Source organism: Piliocolobus tephrosceles, chromosome Y (genome assembly GCF_002776525.5).
Source record: "Piliocolobus tephrosceles isolate RC106 chromosome Y, ASM277652v3, whole genome shotgun sequence".
Lineage (NCBI taxonomy): Eukaryota > Metazoa > Chordata > Mammalia > Primates > Cercopithecidae > Piliocolobus > Piliocolobus tephrosceles.
In genome coordinates, this window is record NC_045456.1 from 15,473,488 (window position 1) to 15,483,706 (window position 10,219).

Sequence of the window (10,219 nt, forward strand, 5' to 3'; positions counted from 1 at the left end):
TGTGACAATTCCTTTTTGATGAGCCTTTTTATTGCAGTAAAAAAAAAAATATTCCCCCCTCCCCGCCAAAAAATAATGATTTCCAATCAAGATAGCTCAGCATGTTGAACCCCTTCCATTTTAAACAGGCAGCAATGCAGGTAAATGCTATGGAGAAAATTTAGGTGCAGATAGGACAAAGCCAGGGGTCTGCTAACAGGTCTCATCATTCACCAAGAGTTTTCTTCTGCTGATATAACCACGACTTCATCTTCCTTACCTAGGTGGGAGAATTGAAATTAGATTTACCCAAATAAATCCAGAGGAAAGCAAGCTGATAGAAGCAGGTTTCTTATGCTGCTTGGAGTTTAGCTTATTTTAAGCATGTAGGCTTAGGGTTGAGACACATAACCAGGAACTAAAATATCTGCCTCCCTGGCTTCGTGAGAAGAGGATCAGCCATCTTCCTACTCTCACCACAGGCAGGGAATACTGAGACTTGATGCCTGATGTCCCTTTGGACTGAAGACTCTGGAACATGGCGAAGGGAGTTAAGGGACCTAAAGAGTGGAAGATTTAATGTGTGAAAGTATATTTCCTTCTTTAAGCGAAGCTGAAAATACAAATTCACAAGCACGTAGAGAAATATGAAGGACAGCCAATAAAACCAGAGACCAGTGATTGCAGGATAAGTATAGTCCACAGGAAACTAAAACAAATTAGAAATGCAACTAAGATTTTAAAATAACTATTGTTGGCTGGGTGCAGTGGCTCACACCTGTAATCCCAGCGCTTTGGGAGGCTGAGGCAGATGGATCACTTGAGCTCCCCAGTTGGAGATCAGCCTGGGCAAGATGGCAAAACCCCATCTCTACAAAAAATACAAAAATTATCCAGTCATGGTGGTATGTGCCTGTACTCTGAGCTGCTCAGGAGTCTGAGGTGGGAGGATGGCTTGAGCCTGGAAGGTTGAGGTTCTAGTGGGCCGAGATCGTGCCACTGCACTTAAGCCTGAACGACAGAGCCAGAACCTGTCTCAAAAAAATAACCATTATGTCCAAATGGATGTATGAAAATAGTACACTATTAAAACAAAAGGACGAGAAGCCTGGCACAGTGGCTTATGCCTGTAATCCCAGCATTTTGAGAAGCTGGGGCATGAGGATTGCTTGAGGCCAGGAGTGTGAGACCAGCCTAGATAACATAGGAGACCCTGTCCCTAAATAAAGAAAAGTAAATCGGTCGGCAAAGCCTGAGTCCTGTCGTCTCTCCTTCCTCCCATACAGCATGAGCTTCACCACTCGCTCCACCTTCTCTACCAACTACCGGTCCCTGGGCTCTGTCCAGGCGCCCAGCTACGGCGCCCGGCCGGTCAGCAGCGCGGCCAGTGTCTATGCAGGCGCCGGGGGCTCTGGCTCCCGGATCTCCGTGTCCCGCTCCACCAGCTTCCGGGGCGGCATGGGGTCCGGGGGCCTGGCCTCAGGGATGGCCGGGGGTCTGGCAGGAATGGGAGGCATCCAGAACGAGAAGGAGACCATGCAAAGCCTGAACGACCGCCTGGCCTCTTACCTGGACAGAGTGAGGAGCCTGGAGACCGAGAACCGGAGGCTGGAGAGCAAAATCCGGGAGCACTTGGAGAAGAAGGGACCCCAGGTCAGAGACTGGAGCCATTACTTCAAGATCATCGAGGACCTGAGGGCTCAGATCTTCGCAAATACTGTGGACAATGCCCGCATCGTTCTGCAGATTGACAATGCCCATCTTGCTGCTGATGACTTTAGAGTCAAGTATGAGACAGAGCTGGCCATGCGCCAGTCTGTGGAGAATGACATCCATGGGCTCCGCAAGGTCATTGATGACACCAATGTCACTCGACTGCAGCTGGAGACACAGATCCAGGCTCTCAAGGAGGAGCTGCTCTTCATGAAGAAGAACCACGAAGAGGAAGTAAAAGGCCTACAAGCCCAGATTGCCAGCTCTGGGTTGACCGTGGAGGTAGATGCCCCCAAATCTCAGGACCTCGCCAAGATCATGGCAGACATCCGGGCCCAATATGACGAGCTGGCTCGGAAGAACCGAGAGGAGTTAGACAAGTACTGGTCTCAGCAGATTGAGGAGAGCACCACAGTGGTCACCACACAGTCCGCCGAGGTTGGAGCTGCTGAGACGACGCTCACAGAGCTGAGACGTACAGTCCAGTCCTTGGAGATCGACCTGGACTCCATGAGAAATCTGAAGGCCAGCTTGGAGAACAGCCTGAGGGAGGTGGAGGCCCGCTACGCCCTACAGATGGAGCAGCTCAATGGGATCCTGCTGCACCTGGAGTCAGAGCTGGCACAGACCCGGGCAGAGGGACAGCGACAGGCCCAGGAGTATGAGGCCCTGCTGAACATCAAGGTCAAGCTGGAAGCTGAGATTGCCACCTACCGCCGCCTGCTGGAAGACGGCGAGGAATTCAATCTTGGTGATGCCTTGGACAGCAGCAACTCCATGCAAACCATCCAAAAGACCACCACCCGCGGGATAGTGGATGGCAAAGTGGTGTCTGAGACCAACGACACCAAAGTTCTGAGGCATTAAGCCAGCAGAAGCAGGGTACTCTTTGGGGAGCAGGAGGCCAATAAACAGTTCAGAGTTCAAAAAAAAAAAAAAAAAGAAAAAAAAAAAAAAAAAAAGTAAATCAGCCAGATACGGTGGTGCATGCCTATAGTCCCAGCTACTTGGGAGGTTGAGGTGGGAGGATCACTTGAGCTCAGGGGTTCAAGGCAGTGAGACATGAGACACGATCATGTCACTGCACTCCAGCCTGGGTGACAGAGGAGTGAGACCCTGTGTCTAAAAAGCAGGAAAAAAAAAAAAAAAAAGTAATTGGGGGCCAGGGATGGAATAAAGATGGATTTTAAGAAGACACCATTGGGAATATTGAATGTAAACAATGTATTCTTTATAATAATTTTTAAAAAACTATACAAATACTAAACTGGGCAAATCCAAATACAGAATTTGTGACCAGGATAGAAGTGTGCAAAAATTACTCAGAGCCTAGCACAGAGGTAGAATAAGACAAAAAAAATATGAAAGAGGAGTTAAGCAATCTGGAGAAGAGACTGAAAAACTACCACATACATTTAGTTAAAGTTCCAGAAGAAAATAAACATTTTAGAAAATGATAACTGGTTACTATATTGAAATTAAGAAAAGCAAAATCAGTCCAGTCAAAACTGCAATCAAATATCAAGGAGGATAAATAAAAAACAACTGAATCCTAGACAATCATGGTGAAACTGCACAATGTCAAGCATAAAGATCAAATGACAGAATGTACCAGGTAAAAAGCAGTTTACCTGAAATGAATTGCAATTACAGTGCAGCAGATTTCTCATTTGCAAAAATAATGCCAGAAGGTAATGGAAATGGAAAATACATAACTGTCTCCTCTCAGAAATTGTTAGAACAAATAGGTTTTTAAAAAATCACGAAGGGCATAGAAGATTTGAACAACGTGCTCAAACAACTTAATTGATGACTTAATTGAATACTCTAGCCCAGGGGTCCTCAACCCCCAGGCTGTGGACTGGTCCTGGTCTCTGGCCTGTTAGGCACTGGGCACAGCAGGAAGTGAGCAGCCTGCAAGCAAGCATTACCACCCGAGCTCCACCTCATGTCAGATCGGTGGTGCCATTAGATTCTCATAGGAGCACAAACCCTACTGTGAACTATGCACACATGAGATCTAGGTTGCACACTCCTTATGATAATTTAATGCCTGATGATCTGAGGTGGAACAGTTTCATCCTGAAACAATTTCCCACTCCACCCAACCTCACCCCTGTCTGTGGAAAAATTGTCTTCCATGAAAGTGGTTCCTGGTGCCAAAAAGGTTGGGGTCCACTGCTCTACCTAATAGTAGAATAGATATTTTTTTTCCAAAGAACAAATAAAACATTTGTCAGGAGATGCTATGTCTCTCAGTAAAAGAAAGTCTCAATTATTTTAAAAGGATTGAAAATATACACAATATATCCACTGATTTTAAAAAATTAGAAATAAATAACAAAAAGTATCTCGGAAATCCCAATATAAGCAACATGTTGATAACAATTTAAAAGACAAAAAAGAAATGACAAGGGATATTAGAAAATATTTAAAACTGGATGATAAAAGACTCAATCCATCAAAATGGGTGCGGGGCAGCTGAAGCACGCTTAGAGGAAAACTTATAGCGCTAGTGGCTCAGATTAGAAAATAAGAAAGGTCCAAAATCAACAACTGGAGATTGCACTCAAGAAGTTAGAAAAATAATGAGAAATTAAATCCAAATAAAGTGAAAGAGAGTAAATAATTAAGACAATATTAAAAACCATAGAAATAGAAAAAGAACAAATAATGGCAAAATCAACCAAACCAAATGTGGTCCATTGAAAAAGATTAATAAAATTGATAAACCCTTTAGCTAGACTGATCCAATATGGATCAGGGGAGGAAGGAAGAGGACGGCAAGGAGGGGGAGAGAGAGATTGAGTGATTTATGGTGTCAAGAAAAGACTGGAAGACATATCTAAAGTTATTACATGATATTAAGGGCATGGTATAAGAAATCCATGCCAATAAAATTAAACACTTAGCTACAATGGACATCAGCAAATTACCAAAACAGATATTACCAAATCAGAAAAGCCCTGAAATTGAATTTGTAATTAGAACCTTCTTCCAAAGAAAATGTAAGACCAAATAACCTCATTGATGTATTCTAAGAAATATCAAGAGAAGAAATAATATGAAACTTATACAAACTCTTTCAGAAAATAAAAGAGGAAACAATATATATTTTAATAAAAGTGGCATGACTCTAATACCCCAAACAGACAAGAATAGTTTATGAAATGAAACATAAACATCAAAATCCTTAACAAAATTATATTCAGCATTAATGAAGAATAGAGAGGTAATATATTTGGCCAAGTGAGATTTATTCTTTATTCCACAAATGCAAGATTAGATCAATACTAACAAGATCAATCTGTTTAATTTGTTGTATTATTAATATAAAAGAGAAAAAGATAGTAATTCCGGTAGAGGTAGAAAGGGCTTTTGATAAAATTCAAGACCCAGTTACGATTTTGGGATTCTTATTGTGAAAGACGAAATAGTTTCCACTAAAACAAGGGATACAAAGACTATTCACTCTCATTTTTATCCAATGTTGTATTGGAGATCACAGTGCAGTAATGCAACAAATTGTATTATGTAAGGTAAGGTGAGAAGATTAAATCAATAGACGTAAGATTCCGTACTAGCAAAACATGTATAAAATGCTTAGGTATATATGCAGCTATTAGTCTTTGTATTAGTCTGTTCTTGCATTCCTATAAAGAAACACCTGAGACTGGGTAATTTATAAAGAGAAGAGGTTTAATTGGCTCATGGTTTGGCAGGTTGTACAGGAAGCATGATACTGACATCTGCTTGGCTTCTGGTGAGGCCTCAGGAAACTAACAGAGCAGAAGGTGAAGGGGAAGCAGGCTCATCTTACATGGCTGGAGCAGGAGGAAGAAAAAGAGGGAGGGGAGATGCTACATTCTTTTAAAAAACCAGATCTCACAAGAACTCACTATCATGAGAACAGCACCCAGGGGAATGGTGTTAAACCATTAATGAGAACTCTGCTCCTATGATTTAATCACCTCTCACCAGGCTCCACCTCCAACACTGGGGATTACAATTTGACATGAGATTTTATGGGGACATAGATCCAAACCATATCAGTCTTAATTAGTGATTTTAGCTTAGATACAGAATACAAGATCAATTACCAATGCTGGTGCTATCTCAATATACTAGTTATAAACAAACAGAATTATGAAGACCAACATACTATCTACTGGTTACTATAGTCAATAATAATCTAACTGTACATTTTAAAATAACTTATAGAGTATAATTAGATTGTTTGCAGCTCAAAGGATAAATGCTTGAGGGGTGGATACCCCATTCTTCATGATGTGCTTATTTCACATTGCATGCCTGTTTCAAAACATCTCATATACCCCATGAATATATACACCTACTGTGTACCCACAAAAATAAAAATTAAAAAAATGCCATCTACCATATATACCATAATATCATAACATAAAATATTAAGGATAAATTTAATAAAAGTTGAGCAAAACCTGTACTCTGAAGCTATAAAACATTTCTAAAGGAAAATAAAGTATACCTAGGTAAATAAAATGATCTATCATGCTATGGATTAGAAGACTATTATTAAATCTCATCTTCACCGATTATGTAGAGACTGCAACACTAATCATATTTCCAGGAAACGTTGACAAAGCATTGCTAAAATTTATATGGAATTGCAAAGGACCAAGGACAGCCAAAACAACCCTTGATAAACAAGAACAAAGAGAAGTCACATTAGTTGTTTTCAAGAGTTGTTTAAAGCTACAGCCATCAAGACCGAACCAGGACCATGTGGAGTCAGTGGCAGGACCTGAGAATAGACTCAGGGAACAAAACTGAGTGTTTGGAAACAGACTCACACCCACGTATATACATACGAGGAAATGGAACGGTGCCAAAGTAATTTTATGGGGAGAAGGAAAGACCTTCCAAAAAATAATAATGGGGCCGAGATGGATAAGCCAACTGCAACTGCTGTCTCTCAATTACGGTAAAATTTCTGGACAAAATACCAAAACCTAAGACGCGAGCCCTTTAAGGAGTACACAGCAGCAAGCACACTGGAGACTGAAATCAAAACGTCATTAAGGCCCCGTAAGAGGACCGAGTTTCCCATTTTTCCATGCTTGGTCTCCCAGCATTGAGCAGAAGGCGGAACCTGGCTTGGAACTGAGCAGGGAGTACTGACAACATCACCTTGGGAGAAACCCCTGCTTATAGTCAAAGGAAGGGCCTCCCATGCTCCAGAGTGTGGAGGGAACCCATATTTCTTCACCCTTTGCTTTTTCTTGCTCTCCTCTCTCCTGGCTAGTCCAACTTCAGCAGCTGCATGGTGATGAAAGCAGTGGGGCAACTATAGGGCAGTCAGCTCAGCTCCAAGGCACGATCTCTCCAGCCCTCCCTCTGGTCAGAGGAACGAAGAAAAGAGCCCCATTTCCTGTAGAGTCTGAGGGAATACCTGTTGTCATTTTCTCTTTTTTTCCTTTCATTTTCTGTATTTTTAAAATTAAGTTAAATTTTTTAAGTTGACAAATAATAATTGCACAGGCATATGGGGTAGATAGCAGTGTTGGCATAAACACAACGTGTAGTGATCAGATCAGGGTGATTAGCACATCCATCATCTCAAACAGGTATCATTTCTGTGTATTGGGAACATTCAATATCCTTTTTTTCTAACCATTTGAAACTATATAATTTATTATTGTTAACTATAGTCATCCTACAGTGGTACAGAACAGGAGAATGTATTCCTCCTGTCTAGCCATAATTTTGTATTCTTTAACAAATCTCTCCCTATCCCCCTCCCTCCCCTACCCTTCCCAGCCCACTCTCTTTTATCTCTTGCTCCTTTACCCCAAAGGTAGCCCTGGTCACACAGAACCACATGTACTAATGGCGAGTGAAACTCTAGGAGCACCCTGTCTTTCTGACCAGAAGGGTCAGGTAAAAGGGCACTTAGGAGCCAGACTGTAGGGTAGGCTTGGCAGATTTTGGAAACAAAAATATAGGATTCTAAGTAAAATCAGAATTTCAGATAAACCTTGTTATATTTTTAAACTTGCTAATGTATATTCCATGCAATATTTGGATTACACACACGCGCGCGCACACACACACACACACACTAAAAATTCATTCATTGTTTATCTGAACTGGGCATCTTGTATTTTATCTGGTGATTCCATATGGAGTTAATTCCAGAGAGGAAAGTGCTAGAGAAGGGTGTCCCCCATTTCTGTGGACAAACTCACTTGAGTCTGGTCTCACTCCGGAGCTGTGTATGCATGGAAAGTCCCAAGGAAGCAGAGCAAAGGCTTTGAGAACTTCACTGCCATTTAAGCCATCTCCCAACTTCCAGCCTAACCTCCAAAGAATACGTGTGCCAGGCCATCTCAAACAGCCCAGCAGGGCTTTAGAAACTGATTTGTCATTGGAGCTGCCACACACAGAATGCAGGAACAAGTGTAGGTCTGAACCTAACCGATTGTATGGCAATTCAAATACAGATTTAAAATAATTGGTGATGGAATAACAATTGGATATCTACATGGAAAAATAATACACCAGAAAGCATCAGAGATGGAAACAGAGTATCTGAAGTCATAAAACTTCTAGAGCAAAACAAAAGAAAATAATATGATCCTGAGGTTGTCGAAGATTTCTCAGATTGGGCACAAAATGCATTAATTACAAAGGAATAGTAAATAAATTCTGTCTTAAAAAATAAAAAAACTAACTTTTACTCATTAAAATATGTCTCTAAAAACAAAAAATAACACATGAATAGCAGGAAATAACCACACTACATAAAACTGACCTATGTCTTGCCTTATAATCATATATAAATAATTTCTATAACTTAAGAAAAAAACAACGAGAGAAGGGCTTACTCAGACACCTCACAAGGAAAGGTATCACAATGGTCAAGAGAAAGTACTTACTATTGTTATTCATCAAAGAAGTGCAAATTTAAATACCAGAGAGATGCCGCCTAACACTGATCAAATTTTGGCAAAGCTGTGGAATGTCCACGACTCACCTATGTTGTTGGTGGAGTTCATATACGGGGTTCATGCTTTCCAAAACATTTTGACAGTTTCCTAGAAAGTTAAACATACACACACTATGATCCAGCAATTCCATTCCTAAGTAGTGACCTAAGAGAAAGGAGAATATATGTCCACACAAAGACTTGTTCTTGTAAGTCTTTTTCATAACAGCCACACGCTGTATACAACGTAACATCCATCCACAGGAGGGTGGATGAGCAAACGGAGGTACATCTGTGCACTAACTGCTTCTCAGGAGTAGGAAGGAATGAACCATGGATACACACCTTGGCATGGGTGAGTCTCAAGATCTCTGTGCGTGAGGGAAATAAGGCAAACGCAAAAGAGAACCTGCTGTGAGATTATGTTTCCTGGATATTCAAGAAAAGGCAAAATTAACCTGTGGTGAAAGAATCAATATCAGTTGTTGACTCTGGGGCAAGGGGTAAGGAGAAATTAATTAGGCAGGTGCACAAGGGAAACTTCTGAGGTGATGGAGTGTTCTGTATTTTGACATGGGTGTATTTAGCACAGGTATATGCATTTGATGGAATTTCCCAAATGATAGCACTATGCCAATTAAAAAAAAATAGAAACATTGAAAATGGGATTGATATGGCTTGGCTGCATCCCCACCCAAATCTCAACTTGAATTGCATCTCCCAGAAGTTCCACGTGTTGTGGGAGGGGCTCAGGGGGAGGTAATTGAATCATGGGGGCTGATCTTTCCTGTCCTATTCTCATGACAGTGAATAAGTCTCACAGGATCTGATGGGTTTATCAGGGGTTTCTGCTTTTGCTTCTTCCTCATTTGCTCTTGCTGCCACCACGTAAGAAGTACCTTTCACCTCCCACCGTGACTCTGAGGCATCCCTAGCCATGTGGAGATGTAAGTCCAACTAAACTTATTTTTCTTCCCAGTCTCGGGTATGTCTTTATCAGCAGCATGGAAATGGACTAATACAGTAAATTAGTACCAGTAGAGTGGGGCGTTGCTGAATAGTTACCTGAAAAATGTGGAAGCGACTTTGGAACTGGGTAACAGGCAGAGGTTGGAACAGCATCTTCAGCTTCAGTTCCATGATGAAATCATTGTCTGGCTATACCGTTAAGTGAACAGCGTTAGAGACCAACGTAAGCTCACACCATTGTGAGGTCAACATTAGCACATGGACAGGGTGGGAAAGAGCCTTTCAGTGGCATATATCACATCGCTAATATAGATCCTCACTGAGGTTACCAAAAATGTTACTCTCTGTGTGCTTCTGTAAGGCTTGAATAATTGTTACCCAATCTTGGATTACTGTTGTCACCAGGAAAAATTGAAGAATCAAAACCATCTGACTTGAGGCAAATTCTTAAACACACCCAAGTCAGTTTCCTTCAAAAGTAATCTAGGACTTGCTTTAAAATAACTGAGTGGGGCAGGGGACGGGTCAGGTTTAGAGAGGGTAACAGGTAAAATGGAATCAGCTGACTTTTGTAGTGGTTGGAGCTGCATG

General features: G+C 41.5%; 1 pseudogene across 1 annotated transcript; it reads left to right on the forward strand.

Moving 5' to 3' along the window:
* Positions 1–1,023: 1,023 nt before the first annotated feature.
* Positions 1,024–2,568, forward strand: LOC111529858 (annotated as a pseudogene). Its single transcript, XR_002727613.2, has one exon. The product of XR_002727613.2 is annotated as a keratin, type I cytoskeletal 18 pseudogene (transcript).
* The last annotated feature ends 7,651 nt before the right edge of the window (positions 2,569–10,219 follow it).